Genomic DNA, 16,200 nt, shown 5'->3' with positions numbered 1-16,200 from the left:
AATCTTATAACAGATTATGCTGTTACAAAATAAAAGGGAAATTTGACGCGCGGAGCATGAGATGGGACTTTTTTCGGTAGACGCACTTTAATTCGTTATGTTTTACCTGTCCGTTATGTTTACGAGTCCGTTATGTTTTACCTGAGAAATTTAAATTATTAGTTTTCAAAGCTCTTTTTTGCTCCCAGATAAATTATTGTACCTTGGTATGGGGAACTACCTCAAAACAAAATATAAATAGGATTTACTCAGCCCAAAAAACGTCCCTCCGACACATAGCAAACCTAAGCTATCATTCACCCGTTGACCATCTTTTCCATTCCTATAAGGTTTTACCGTTTACTTCTTTATACAATTTCAATTTACTCATCAGGTACAAAAACAGCCTCAAGCATAATAACACAACATTTTTATCTCTATCCAGTTTGCAGAGTGTCCCTGAAACCGGGTATTCTTTTCGAAATAATGATAATTGGGTGATTCCGTTTTGTAGGACCAACCACGGCCTGGATATGGTTAACAACCGTGTACCACGAATTTTAAATGAATTCGCCTCCAAAGGAATTAATTTACTTAGTATTACACCTACTCAACTGAAACTTTATTACCTTCACAATCATTTGTAAACACCGCGTTTTTTTTTCCTTCCTTTCTTTGAATTGCTATGCATTGTTTCATTTGTAATTGCCATTGTGCGTTTGTAACGTGATCCCAATGTTTTGCAGTTCTTTTTACCTATATTCTGTGTGCTGTAGAATCCTGCACTTTTCTTCCACCGAAATCCTACAAAGTTGTAACTATGTACTAGATGAGTCTTTCTTTTTCTTTTATCCTTCTTTTCATTGCACTGCAAATGTCCAGTGTCATGATTTTGTTTGTGAACGTGAAAAGCATGATAAAAAAAAACTTTTTTTTCCAGTTTAATTTTTTTTTTTGCCTGGTGTTGTATTTTTTACCGGCAAATAAGAAACTCCGGAATTGTTCGCTACGTGCCCCACTGCTTTGTAAAGGGAGTTGGGTCCCTGTCAAGCTGGCTGCGTCCAGCTTTTTGCCCTCCTTCCTGCATTTTCTGTTGTTGTTGTTACGAAAATGCAAAATAAACGAATGAATGAATGAATGAATGAATTCGTCCACAGCAGTACTCCCCTCCGGAACGAGTAGCAGTAGAAGTAATGTAGCGAATTTGGCAGTCAGTACAAGTGCACCTTTGAAAGAAAGCACATTTGAAAGAGACAAAATTGCAGAACAAGCCGAAAATATGATCGCTGGGCGGATGGGACAGTGTGAGGTACCGGCCTGCCTCTCTGCACGTGTCATCTGCTTTATTACTGTTTCTGCTCCCAAGACAAGGTCGAGGGCCACAGTTTTTAAAGCAAAGCTTTTTACCTTTACCCCACAAGGGCTCTTTCGCGACCGGTGGTGTCACCAGAAAACTCCAGCAAACAAATAAAAGAATTTACTGGCACCGCCGAGAATCGAACCTGGAACTAATAGACTAACAAAGCGAGAGCCCATAGTCTTACCGATTTAGCTACGAGCCCACGCGAAGACGGGGAAGACAGGTGGCGTACACACCAAGCACATCTACGGGTTTACTCCCTGCGTTCTCGCTGGATGCCACGTGAAAGCGTCACGCGACCACTCACGCCCGTCTAGCGGCCCTGTGCGCACCTTGCGCATGTGCTAAGAGTTACAAAGGAAGCTCACACCAGTGCATGGCATCTCAATTCGGCCAATGTGCTAAAGCCTGTGGCCTCCAGTGTTCACGTGAAAAATCATAGCTCCTTGACGTCCGCCCTCACGCCAAATCAAGGAATACATTCAAATACTCCTTGATGGCCAGGCCATCACTCCAAGCCCCAGCATCAAGATCTGGGCCTACATCTCGAGGCTAACTCCAAGAGTGACGTCTCCTTGCAGCGCCTCAAAAACAGCATTCATCAAATCAAACACATGATCAGGCGAGTTGCCACCAACAAGCGAGGCCTAAAGGAATCCGGTACCTTTCGATTAATTGAAGCTTTTGTCCTCTCGAGAGTCACTTACGTCAACCCCCTGTCTTCTTATCAACAGGGAAGACTTTGAGATGCTTTATAAAATGATTAGAAAGGTGGTCGAGCAGGCCATGGGTCTTCTCATGAGTGCGTCCACACAGAGGCTGCTTAGCACGGGGCTCCACAACACGGTGGAAGAGCTGATAGAAGGCCATCTTTCTAACCAGAAGGTCCGACTCAGAACTGCGGTGGGTAACCGCATGCTTCACCAGATTGGCTGGGTAGCCCATATGTCACTCCGCTTGGCGTACTCCCAGACTCTTGGCGACTAAAACTAAAGATGCTCCCTTTGCTTAGAAATATGAACCCCTCCCATGACGAGGGTCACCTAAAAGCACGGGCTCAAGCGCTAAACACCACCCTCGCTGGGGATCATGCAGTTACCTACACAGACGCCTCCAAACATCGAGGGCAGCAATACGCCATCATCGTGGCTACCTCCAGAACCAACCTCCTTGCGTGTACCTCTCTTAGGACCCAAGAAATGACGGCAGCAGAAGAGGCAGCCATCACCCTGGCTCTCACTCAACCAGGGGTTCGGAGGGTAGTCACCGATTCCCAGCAAGCCTACTGGAATTACCAGTCGGGTTGGGTGTCCTGACCTACACTGCGCGCGCTAAAAAACCACTCCCCAAACGGTTCCATTCAGCTCATCTGGACACCCCCTCACGCTTCAATGGAGCGCAACAAATATGCCCACCCAACAAGTCTGCGCTTTTACCTCCGTGCTATGGAGCTGAACGAGGACCGTCACTCGCTTGTCACGTTCAGGGAGATAACCAAGCATTATCGCCTCCTGAGACAGTCCGTACCTTCGCCTTACCCTGACCTTTCCAGAGAACAAAAAACTACCCTACGGCTCATACAATCCGGGCTCCTTCCCACAGTCTACGTGTCTTCACTTAATGCATAAGAATCGCTACGACGCTGAATGTAAATTTTGCTCAGAAGTAGGAACACTCCGCCCCGTAATCGCGGTGTGCGACTTTAGCCCTGAGCACCCCCCTCTCTTTCTGTCAACTACCCAACAAGAGCAATTGGAGATACTGCTGTCCAGGCCCTCTCTACCTACCCAGCTTCAGCGGGTGGACAGAACACAGGCCGCGCGGACTGCATATGGGCCCCACAGAAGAAGGAATCACTCCCCAGTGCTGCACTCTGGGCCGTTCAGAAATCTGAACAGAAGTATTTCTTCCTCCTCCTCTTCCTTCTCTGCCGCAAATCTCGTCGCCTCCGTCCGCGGCGCAAAGACGGAGAAGTCAGATCGCCTAACACCGGGTTGGAGCTTTAATTTTATAAAAAAAGTTTCCACTCCTGTGCTACACCAATACAACTCAACCAAACACTGTTCATGCATTGTGCATTGATTTATCCTTACCAAGAATATCTCTTTGAAGTAATAAATGGTGTGGTTGAGTGCATTTCACTTTTTTCTAGTTTTACTATTTGTAGAGCGATGCGAGTGAATTTAAGTGACGTCGCATGGGTAATCCTCATGGGTGCAGTTTCCAGCTTTGCTTTCCAACCACAGTCACGGGGTGGATTGGCGCGATTTTTTTTGCCAAGGGTTTATGTGCGCACCTTAACAACTTTCCCTGACATATCTGTTGTTATTTGTTCCTGTAAAAAACGGAACGTTTCCACTGTAATGTCCCTAAAAACTGATCCCGGAACTCACTTCCTTCGCATTGATGACACGTTTGGTTGTGAAAGGCAGGGCAAAGAAAAGTATAGGCAATATCTACACTTTGGTGCTTTTTTATTTATTCGGTTTTACTTACTTTTTGCGTAATATTTTAAAACAACGTGATTCGCCTTTTCTTTTTTGTTGTTTTCCGTGTAAACACATTTTTTTTAAACTGGGGCATTTGATGCCCCGTGCTATATCTCTGCTCTGATGCGCAGCTTATGTGGCAGCCCGGCACTTATTTTAACCAGCTGGTGATATTAAACGTGGATCAAAATCTCGATACATGGACCTTCTCGATTTCCATCTACTTCAGAAAAACGGTCTTGGGGAAGGGAGATCGCGGCCACTTGTGGTCAGCAGCAAACGGCTTAGGCACTGAGCAGCCTCTGCGGTCACACTTGTCAAGTATTAACAATATGCAGGTGTTGCACCTTTTAAAAAAATTATGAAACGCAAAAAGTTTGCACACATCAGGTGTGGGCATTCGCTGTTGCGCAGTGGAGTACTCCTGCAGCCTGATTGCTCCAATAAAGTCGCAGCTAGGGACGGGCAAAGTCGTTTTATATCCCCTGCAAGCTGCCGAGAATATTTCGTTTGGTCAGCTTGCACTACACTCGCGCTTCCAGCACCAACAGACAGAATTTAGGTTGAGGCGAAGTAAAATAACATAAAATAACTGCCTCTGCCCGCACCACTAAGTATCGCAGGCTTAACCCAATAATAATATAAAAGAATTGGCCGAGGGGCAAAAGTTGTTTTTGACCACCGAAGTGGAAATAAATAAAAGGGGGAAAGAGCTACTAAGTGACACCACAGCCAGGAGAGCGGGCCCGGGGAGACTCCCCTGATCTCCCCTGGGAAAGTAGCTGTGGGGGTTGGGATGAAGGGAAAGGGAAATTGGTAAATACGAATGGGTTATGGAAGTTCAGGTGGGAATGGGGACAGCGAGAGTTTTGATCTAATCCTTCGAGATCTGACTCCTATAAAATGCCTGATTGCTCAGGATGGGCATCAGACAGCCAATTGGAATTTGGCGGACCCCACAGTAGGTTCCGTACTAGCTAAGCTCCGACCAGCGAGGACAGGGACAACCCACGTAGGAGTGGCGACACTATTCCTCCAGACCCGTTTCGCTACCAGCCGCTCAACGAACACCCACCAGGTCCCCCGATTCATCGAGGAGACGTCTCACTGACCTCAGGTACTAATCCTCCTCGCCTGTTCTCGGTTTCGGGAACCGGTGATCTTGTCCGACAGAAATGGTAAGCTGTACCTTGGAATAACTGTCGGTTACTATGTACACCTGAATCACTTATCTCCAAAGGAAAGGCCTTCGGGACATACGCGAGGTAACCCAGGTTTCGCCGGACGTCTTCTGTTCTCTTGGTTCCACTACTCACCCACCAGGTAGCCTCCAGTATCCCCATACGGGCAGCAGTCATCAGGCGTCTCTAAGAGGATAGGAACCGGCCCTACTTCCAATACTAAGAACGAGAAGCTTCCCCAAGGAGAGGAGTAATCCTCTCTTTCCTCGGTCCTAGCAAGTGCGCGCCTACTAGACTGGTCGCTACTAAAGGCCAGAGAAGGTGGCCACCATAAGCTTCCAGTGAAAGGCCCTGAATCCTGTTGTCCAGGAACCTTGGTGTCGACAGCGAGCAGTCGTGCCCACATGGGGTGACTGCGGCGTTCCCTTAATATAGGAACTTTTAAGGGAAAGAAATTCCCAGAGCCAACCTCGGTAGCCACCCAGTCTGTCCGGGCCTGCCTCCACGTCTGGCATCGGCTCTGGGGCAGGAACTGGCCCATACAGTTCTAGGGAGTCCCTGCCACTCCCTTGTGGTTTTGCAACCCCGGGTGAGACCTGTCTCCCACCCACCTCTGCCGTTAGCAACCGATCAAAGCTAGGAAGCCGAAACCGCCTTTGCCCAGCCAGCTGGCAGGGGAGAGCACGAGCAAGTGGCAGTCGGGTTTTCCCCCAGATCATTGCTACATTGGTGCTCATTCATTTCCCCTGTTGTTACATAGAGCGCAATAATGTTCAATTATTTGGAGGGGAAAGTGCACGAGCGGGTACGAAGTTGATGGTACGTGAAAGAAAAAAAGGCCCGAATTGCATTTACTGTGCAATATCAACAACGGAAGGTCGAACCGTTTCGGCATGAACCGGTAACCGTTTTTTCTTTTTTCGGTTCAGTTCCGGTTCGACACACTGATATATATATATATATATATATATATATATATATATATATATATATATATATATATATATATATATATTCAGAAAAGAAGGGTTGGCAGCCAAGAAAACCTCTTAAAGCAAAGGGGAGGTTGTGATTGGCAATAAAAACAGATGAAGAATTTTTTGAGTTAGAAAGAAAGTGGTGAAAAAATGCCTGGCGAGCCCCTCATTTCCCATTTTCTGATTCGCCATGTATGTATTATGTATGTATATATATATATATATATATATATATATATATATATATATATAGAGAGAGAGAGAGAGAGAGAGAGAGAGAGAGAGAAGAATATTTATGGTAGTTTCTTAAATGCCCCCTAATGGTTTCTCCTTTTAAAAATGAAATTAACAATGTCGGACAAATAAACGTGCCATCTCGCCTAACGTGAAACCTGGGTATGGGCGAAGCATCCAGTGTGTAAGTATATTCTTGGCGCCTTGGCGTTTTTGCCCATGGAGGTGAAACCATTGGGGGAGTAGAGGTATACAGCTTTGCGTAAAGTCCCGTGTCTTTGAAGCACTAAGCATTCTAGCGCGGGGCGTTGGAAAACGAGTATCCCGGTTGTCACGATTTAGCCCCGCGTTCGTGAACTTAGGAGGGTAGGGGTACCCTCCAGCCGAGTGACGACATGCTGCGTGCTGGTGGTGCCGGTGACTGACCGCGAGCTGCTGTGCTCGGCGGTGTTTATTCTCCGGCCACACACAATGTTACCCACCGAGCCTGGTGGGGCCACTGAACCTAGCGGCGAACCAATATCAGGGTTGGGGGCCGCCACACACTTGTCACACCCCTCACCCCCAAGTTTGCCCACACAAACACAAAAACTCCACCTGTCACCCCGGCGAGTAGCGAACCGGCGGTCCCCGCAGTCTGTCACTCCTCCTGAGCACAGGTGTCGAAGCAGTTGTGGCAGCATTGGGTGCTGCCTGTGTCACTCTCGCACCAGCTGTCAGCCTTGCAGGTGTCACTGAACTTGCACATGGCACCACAGTGGCGCGAGTAGCACCAGCCCCTGGTGCTGTGCTCGCAGCGGTCGGTGTAGTTGGCTCCCCTGCCTGCTGGCTTCCTGAAGGGGCGGCTGAGGTTGCCAGGCGATGCCTCACACGATCAGCATGCCCGTGCCACGTGGTGCCGTCCGACATGCAGACGAGCAGCGACGACGCACGGGCAGGAGAGACCACGTGTCCGGCAGACCAGGGTGGACCAGGTCGGAAGTTCCTGGCGAAGACCGGAGCCCCAGACTCCGGCAAGGGCCCAGGACGGTAACCTGGGTCAGCCGCCAGCTTCTGCTTCAGCTGCTTCAGGAGCGCTGTGGACCGGAGGTCTGGGTGCAACACGTCCAATGGTGTCTTCACCATGCGGCCCAACAGGAGCTCGCAGGGGGCACGGCCTGTGACGTCGTGGGATGTGGTCCGGTATTGAAACAGGACTCGGGCAACCTGTGTCCGGAAATCTCCAGCCTTGCTTTTCTTGAGCTTCTCTTTCACCGTTTGCACCACCCGCTCGGCAGCACCATTCGACGCAGGGTGGTACGGCGGAACCATCATCCGACGGATTCCGTTCTTCGTCAGCCAGGCCAGGTACTCCTCGCTGGCGAAGGCGGGTCCGTTGTCGGGCACGATGACGTCCGGCAACCCCTGGGCTGCGAAGACTTGCCGCAACGCCGCAATGGTTGCTCCTGCCGAGGGAGTGGTGACGGGCAGTACCTCCACCCACTTGGAGAAGGCGTCCACCACCATCAGGAAGTAGTGGCCATTGAAGGGCCCCCCGAAATCCACGTGCAGGCGGGACCAGGGTTTCTCCGAGAACGGCCAGGGGGTGATATCCACATGGCGCGAGGCTCGCTGGTTCTCCTGGCAGACTTGGCCGCTCTGCACCATGCGAGCAATGTCCTGGTCCAGGCCAGGCCACCAAATGTGGGACGGGGACACCATCTTGGTCTTCTCCACGCCTGGATGACCCACGTGCAGCAACTGCAGGTCCCTGGACCGCAGGCTCTGCGGAATCATCACCCTGGAACCCCACAGCAGGCAGCCCTGCTGCAGGCTCAGCTCGGCGGCCTTGTGCCTGTATGTACGCTCAGCCAACTCCTCCCCTCGGGACACCGCCTTGACCACCTGCGACAGGACTGGGTCCCGGCTGGTCGCCTGCGACACTGCCGATCTGGACAGCACTTCCAGGTAAGCGTGCTCCAGCATGAACACTTCGGCAGGTTGAGGAACAGCAGCAGGCACCTCCGGCAGGGGCAGTCGGCTCAGGGCATCAGCAGGTGCCAGGTCCTTTCCCGGACGGTAGACCAGCCAGTAGTTGTAGGCTGCGAGCGTCAGGGCCCAGCGCTCCACTCGAGGCGATGCCTGCACTGGAACCGCATTGTCAGGCCCCAGCAGTCCCAGCAGCGGCTTGTGGTCCGTGACCGCCTCGAACTTTCGGCCCCACAGGTACTGGTGGAAGCGCTCGACCCCGAACATGAGGGCCATGCCTTCCTTGTCCAGCTGGCTGTACCGCTGCTCTGCCTCATGAAGCCGACGGGACGCAAACGATACAGGGTGTTCCTGGTCATTCTTCTCCCGGTGGGGCAGGACAGCTCCCATGCCGTACGGTGACGCATCTAAAGTCAGGACGACAGGCTTGGCCGGATCGAAGTGCACCAGCACCGGAGCCTTGGTCATCAGCTCATTGCTGCGCTGGAAGGCCAAGTCCTGCTCCTTCTTCCAGGCCCACTGCTGTCCATCTCGAAGCAGAAGATGAAGCGGCTGCAGATGCGACGACAGGTTCGGCAGGAAGCTCCTGTAGAAGTTTACGAGGCCCAGGTAGCTCTGCAGCTCCTTCTTGTTCTGGGGCTTGGGCGCCTTGATCACAGCCTCAACCTTGCGGGGTGCCGGGGCTAGGCCTGTCTGGGAAATGACGTGGCCTAGGTACTCAACGCTGGTGGCCAAGAAAACGCACTTTTCCAGCTTCAGCCTCAGCCCGGCATCCTGCAATCGTGCCAGGACGTTTTGTAGGTTCAGCAGGTGGTCCTCGTCATCTGTACCGGTCACCAGGATGTCGTCCAAGTACACCACCACGTGCCTCATGCCCCTGAACAGGTTGTCCATCTCCCTCTGGAAAATGGCAGGTGCTTAGGCCACGCCGTATGGTAGGCGCATGTACTGGAACAGTCCCAGCATTGTCGATATGGTGACATACTTCCGGGACGACTCCTGGAGCACCAGCTGCTGGTACGCATCTCTGAGTTCTACCTTCGTGAAATTCTGTCCCCCGGACAGCGCCGACCAGAGATCTTCAATACGTGGCAGCGGGTACTTCTTGACGGTAGCGACGGGGTTGATGGTGACCTTAAAGTCCCCGCAGATCCGTACACTGCCATCTTGCTTCAGGACTGGCGCGATGGGAGCGGCCCACTCTGACAACTTGACGGGCACCAGGATGTCGTCTCGCTGCAGCCGTTGCAGCTCCTGGGTTACCCCGTCCTTCAGTGCGAACGGCAGCGGGCGCGGCTTAAACCCATCGGGGCCTGGCTCCCTCAGGCACATGAATGCTTGCCGCCGTGCCGGTGAATGTGCCCACCCCGGGCTGGAACAGGGCCTCAAACTTGGTCAGGAGGTTCGGGACGTCTTCCACCACCTGCACTGCTGCCGGGTAGTCCGGGAGCCGCACGCCCAACGCCTGGATCCAGTTCCGTCCCAGCAGCGTCCGTGACGACCCCTTGGTCAAGTACAGTGGCAGGGTGGCCTCCCTGTCGCCAAGGCGAACGCTAACCTGGGCGTGACCCTCGACTTGGGCGAGCTGTCCGGAGTAGCTGCGCACCATGACGCCCGACGCCTCGACGGACACGCCAGGGGAGGTGCGTCTGAAGGCTTTCCCGGCCATGACCGACACGCTGGCCCCTGTGTCCAGCTCCATGGAAATGGTGCGTCCGCAAACTTCAACGGTCAGCATGTATGGTGGCACCGACGGCTGCACTGTGCCAGCGTGCCACATGTCGAAAATCTGCGGGTCTTCGGCCACGACGTGAATCCTAGCCGCTGCATCCGAAGCTGCTGCCGCACGCCCCCGCCGCCTACCGTTGCGCCGACTTCCTTGGCCGTGGGCTGGCGCGGAACATGTGCTCGACGCCGGCTGCTGCTTGTGTCCGTTCGCCGTCCCCCCTCGGCACGCCCGAGCAATGTGCCCAGTTCTACCACACGCATAGCACTCCGCTTGCGCAAACTGCACTGTGAGGGGGGGGGGGCACCACCGCACCGAACGCACCTGCCATGCCGTGTCGCCATCTTGTTCACCGCCGCCTCCGTCGACGGTGAGCCGGCCGCACGTGCTATCTCGCCCGCGTCCTTGGCCGCAGCATCCATCGCCAGCGCTGCCTTCACGGCGTCGACCAGCGAGGGGTCGCGTCTGCATGGCGGGATCGTTGATGCCGCAGACGAAACGGTCCCGGAGCAGCGAGTCGAGCTGCTCCCCGAAGGCGCAGCCGCTTGCCAACCCTCGCAGCGCTGCGACGAACTGCCTGAGCGTCTCTCCGTCTCGGCGGTTCCGGTTGTTGAAGCGGAGCGCCCCATTAACATCGACGGAGCTGGGCTGTAGTGCGAGCGTAGCGTCGCGAGCAGCTCACCCAGCGACTTGTCATGCGGCGTGGCCGGCTTGAGCAGGCCGAGTAGGAGAGCGAAGACGCGGGTCCCGCAGCTGGCCAGGAAAATGCCGCGCTGTTTTGCCTCGGGAGTGTCGTTCACCCGGAAAAACACGCCGACTTGTTCCTCGTAGACCGGTCAGGCGGACCCTTCACCCTCGAACGGCTCGAGCCTCCCGTACAGCGGCATGGCGTAATGGCGGCTGGCTTGAGGGGGCGGTGTCTCGGCGTTCTCGGTGGCGGCATTCACGGTGGCTTCGGTCGCTCCGCGGGCTTCTTCCCTCGTCGCCAGTGTCACGATTTAGCCCCGTGTTCGTGAAACTGGGAGGGTAGGGGTACCCTCCAGCCGAGTGACGACATGCTGCGTGCTGGTGGTGCCGGTGACTGACCGCGAGCTGCTGTGCTCTGCGGTGTTTATTCTCCGGCCACACCAATGTTACCCATCGAGCCTGGTGGGGCCACTCAACCTAGCGGCCAACGAATATCAGGGTTGGGGGGCGCGACACACTTGTCACACCGGTGTGTTCTTTTAGTACGCGTTACCTTCTAGCGCTAGGCGTTAGAAAACGACTCTCCTGGTGTTTTAGCACTGTGACTACATGAAACGACGACTAAGACAGGAGACGCCGAAAGCCCGAGCTCCTGACCTCCGAGCTCCTAGACGCCCGCCACCAGGCGGGCAGCAGTAGTGGAGACGCGGGGCATTATGTCGGCATCCTGGAGATCTTTAGCATGTGCCGGCCTCCGGCACACGGCAGTTCTTTGTCAACGTTTAACGAGGTAATTCTTAAACGCACACTAACAACGTAGGTTACCAATAAAGTGTTTATCATACCTTACTCTTGTGTGGCTTCTTTTTTTTCCTCCCTGACCTTTTGCGCTGTCTTTATCCCGAACCTCCAGCAAGAAAACACGTTAAAAAAGGCAATTCTCATCAAATACATGCCTCGAAGTTACATCTTGGCAACATCTAGTGAAATTCCCCGCTGAAAAGCACCCCACCTTAAGATATCTCAAGCCATTATCGAATACGTTCAACTGAATAGCACCGGCATTCCTTCTGTAAGATAGGAAACGATGTCTGAGAAAGTCTGAACAGCACACTCAACTACCAATCCTGTAAATACTTGTACCAAATGCAAGCCATTTTAGTCTCGCAGAAGTCTGACGACAAAATCTTCATATTTCAAGTTGAACGAGCTTAAAGACCCGAGCCGTACTCGGAGGCTCCGACTTGATTTGGGCCACCTGCTGCTTAGTGACATGAACGAAACGTTGAGTACAGGCGCAGTATTGCGTATTGCCAAGACAAAAATACGCTGGACATGGCCGACGATCTAACGCAACGACTTGCTGAGCTCAGCGATGCACTAACCATTGAGGATACTCGGCCGCAACAGCAGGACCGTCAGGCCAGCTTCAGAAGCACAGGAAAAAAAAATATAAAAATACCATCGCGGCTGGTAACTTTTGCGATTGGCAGGCCTTTCTGCGCTCGCGCAAACGCGAAAACGCGTCGCTGGAATACAGTCGGTAAGGTGAAAACAATACACCGATTAGCCTGAGAGCGATGACTCTAATCAGGAAGGCTGCATGCCACGCCCCGGGAATTCAGCAAAGAAATTGCGGAGGGTTTGCCCCCACGCGTTTGAACCACGATTAGATGATGATGAGAAAACTTTATTTTGCCCAAACAAGGGGAGGGAAGGGGACGAAAGGGAGCGTTCGATGGTCCTTCCCCGTCAGATGGCGGCCAGGAGCCCGTGAGCCCTAGCGGCATCTTCGGCCAGTTGGACAAGGCTGCTTTGAGTATCTTGGTCGGGGCTGAGCAACACGGCCTCCCATTGCTCCAGAGTCCTGATCACTATTGTCTGTGATGTGTGTTGTGGTTTCTCGGGACAGGCCCATACCATGTGCTGCAGGTTGGCTCGTTCGTAGCACCATCTACATTGCTCTTTGTAAAGGTCTGGGTATAGGCGGCTGTAGGCTACGGGGTTCGGAAAGGAGTTGGACTGCAGAGTCGCCAGGCCACAGACTGCCACCGACTGAGGGAGGGATGCGCCGGCGGGTACTTCAGGCGGCCTAAGCGATTGTGAGCGGTGATGTCCCTGTATGTCACATACGGGGGGCAGGGACAGGCTTGTGAACCACGATTAGAATACACCAGGAATTAGTAGAAAACGAAGTTCACAGCGGTCGGTTTAGATGCGGTTAGTAACTAGAAAGCTTGGTTGCTTAGGGCAGCTTTAGTTCAAGGAGTAAGGGCACCTAACGAGGTCAACCTGAGTACACAGTGTACGCGTCAATACCGTGCTTCCCAGCCCTGTACAAGAGCATTGTGCAAAACACAGCTACAGTGCGTAAAAAATATCAAAGCCCATAAATGGTAATCCTATGCTCTTCGAGTCGCCCACTATTTCTTTCTCCCCTCCTCCCGCAAAACTAGCGGCGCTATTGATTGCCACCGAAAGTGTCTTCTCGGCATCCCTGCAATATGTGTCTACGCTTGACGTCGCCTCGTTTCAATGCTTCGTTCTACTATGGCCTCGTCCTTACACGACGTACCTTTCTAGGACGTCCGCTGCATTTCAGGACGCATGGCAATAAATTAAAAAAGAACAAACAGAACCGATACCTCCGAGGGCTGCTTAAGTGAGGCGCCGAATGTGTCGACTTGAGCGCGCCACACTCACTCGAATGGAGGGAAAGTTCATTTTTGTAATGTTTCAAATAAAGTGAGCCGCTGTAAGGTACAACCAGAAGCAGTTATTTTGCGAGTCTTCCCCGCATCTTTGATCTGTGCGAGAACGTCGAACCAGATGATGATGCCCTACCATACACGAAATAATAAAGTTCTGCGATATCTGCGCAGCATGTTTGTCGCTAAGTAATGATGAAATCTGTTTTACAGTATCCGTAATAGAGCGAGGGTTGTCAGTGTTTTCCCCAACCACAAGCAGCGTTACCGTTCCTATAGCAACCCTGAATATACACAGGGTGATCAAAATTAAGTCCATAGTTTTTTTTTTTAAGTATGCGCTTAGATATACGTGGAGACCACCTCTACAGCGAAGATATGCACCCAGGGTGTCACAGAAATAGGTGGTAAATATTGAAGCGCCTAATTTTAAGAAATCCTGTCGACTTAACTTTGATCACCCTGTATATATATGAGCGTGGTTTCTTCGTAGGTATCTATATGCGGACTACTTCCCGGAAGTATACATTTTTTACCTGGTCCCGTTTGTTAGCCCTCAAGTTCCTACTGCGCCTTGCGCTCTGTCTCTTCGGTGTATGTACCAACTCGATTAAAGGGGTCCTGAAAGGCGTTTTGAGCACACTAAATTGACTAGCGCAATCGTTAGATTGAGTCGTCAACATCATCTGTGCCAAGTATTACTCTTTTACGCGCAGCGGAAAGCTCACACTTTTGTTGCAAAGTTTGTCGCTTTTTTCTCACCCTTTCCTTCGTGTTTTTGGACGCCGCCATCTTCACATGTCTACATCATCGATTCCCAGATGTTCGTCATGAGCTAGACATCCTGCTATTAGGCGGCTTTTTCACGCACTTCCGGCAAAGAGATGAGTCGTCTGCTCAGCGTCGGCTCGCCGGCTGATCTGCCAGCGGGGTGCCGGAGTGCTTGGACATTTTACGACAAACGAAACAAGTGTAAACAAACGCTTAACCGTTTGTATTGAATGCAACAGGGTCATAACACGACATGAATATTCTCTTGCTTGAGTACGTTCCATAAAGAAAGCGTTGAAGCCCCGTGGCACTTCTTTCTTGCAATCGCAGAGAACGCCCTGAGCCGAATGCCCGGGTTTGACGCATACATTTTATTCACCTTCCAAACAATCCAGAGATGCGTTTCGAACGAACACAACGTCACAACATGCGTTGCAAGTCCGAACCGCGATTGACAGACGATGGGTTGCCTCCTCCTGCCCCTCGTAAATTCGGCACTCACCTCGCGCGCGGTTTGCGGGGACGAACAGCAAGTCACTTAACTCTGGCGCACAAGCCGAGATGGCTTTTAGCCACGCACACTGCACATACCCCATGCGAGGTTGAGTCGTACGCCGCTTGAGAAAGATAATCCAGACCATGGGAAGCACTCTCCACCCGCAGAAGCACAACGTCGTATTTCATCGCGAAACAAAGGCGTCCACAACACAACACACACACCATCGCCTCCTGTAATGCCAAACGCATCTCGCACTTCCAAATGGGAGTGAGTAGTATGCCTGCAGTGCCCATATGCCGCGAGGTGGGGCCCCAAGCTGAACCGGGATCACGCAACCGTAACTGACTTCTAGAGCGGTTTGTGCCTTGTTGCCAGGACAACCGATGTTTGATATTGTGAAAGAAATGGTGCTCGCTCCAGCGCGAGGAAGCTCAGAGCCGTGGCGGAGCATGTTTTGCCAACGTTGCCGCTCTCCACCACGCACCGCCCCAAGCTGAACTGGCGTTTTGTGCACGGGTTCTGTATCGCTTTAAAATGTCTTTTTCACATGCCGCCGGCAGGAATTACCACCGCCACAAAATAAGACCCGGCACCAGCGGGGCCACATCTGATACGGCGCTTTTTGGATAAACAGTGCGCTGTGCATCCAAGGGAGCGAGCGCAGGATCCTCCCCTTGCGGCTCCGAGTTCGCCGCCGATAAAAAGTCACGCGCCGCCGATATGAACTTCAGCAACGTACACCGCGAAGGGGCAAGGCCAGGCCGCCGCACACATGGGGCCAGATTTTTCGTTCGCTTTTCCAGCCTTGAGCGATGTGGGGGATTCATGGTGTCAACAAAGCTTGCCCGTAGCAGACGGCTGTGTGAGCAGCGCAATAGCGGAAGTACGTCACCGCCGAGGAGCGCAGCATCATGGGAGGGAAGGCTAGCTCGCCGTCAACAGCGGAGAGTAAGTTGAAAGGAGGAGGAAACGCGGCGCGACGATAATGCGCGGTTTTTGATTTACGATTTCTCAGCTAATACTCATCGCTTCAACAAAATTCTTGCGGGAGGAGATTGCTAATACATTGCTTTATTTGGTTACATGTGCATCCACGCATCGGCGGAAGGTATTTCAGGACCCCTTTAAAATGAGCTGACTGTTTAGTTTTAAAAAGTGGCGGTAATCAATTGCATAAAGCTCAGCGCGACTAGAACCTGACAAAATTAATACACTCTAATACACCGAACTTAAAGAGGTTATAGGCAGGCTCTGGAATACGGGAATGGAATAGTGCGTCGTGCAGCCAAAAAAATGTGCATTTCTAGTTGATGGATATCTTATCACTCCTATTATATAGGTACTAATATTTGCCTCGCACGGCCTCCATATTTCCTGCAAGTTAAGAACGAATTTAGTTCCCTTTCACTCTGTGAAGGATGACAAGCGGAGCTGTGGAGCGTAATGTTAGACTCGTCTTAGCGGCTAATTGTCGTATGATCTGTTTCCGAATAATTCTGGTAAAACAACGGTTACAGCTGTTTTCTGTAACCATACCCCCTCGATAGATGTCCCTGTATTTACAGCAGACAGTAGTTCTGTAACGTTTACAACTTTCCTGTGAACACTGCAATTAAGATAA

The sequence above is a fragment of the Haemaphysalis longicornis genome, unplaced genomic scaffold (genome assembly GCF_048455015.1).
Source record: "Haemaphysalis longicornis isolate Haplotype H1 unplaced genomic scaffold, Haemaphysalis longicornis Haplotype H1 scaffold_1, whole genome shotgun sequence".
In the NCBI taxonomy this organism is placed as follows: domain Eukaryota; kingdom Metazoa; phylum Arthropoda; class Arachnida; order Ixodida; family Ixodidae; genus Haemaphysalis; species Haemaphysalis longicornis.
This window is presented reverse-complemented; position numbering follows the sequence as displayed.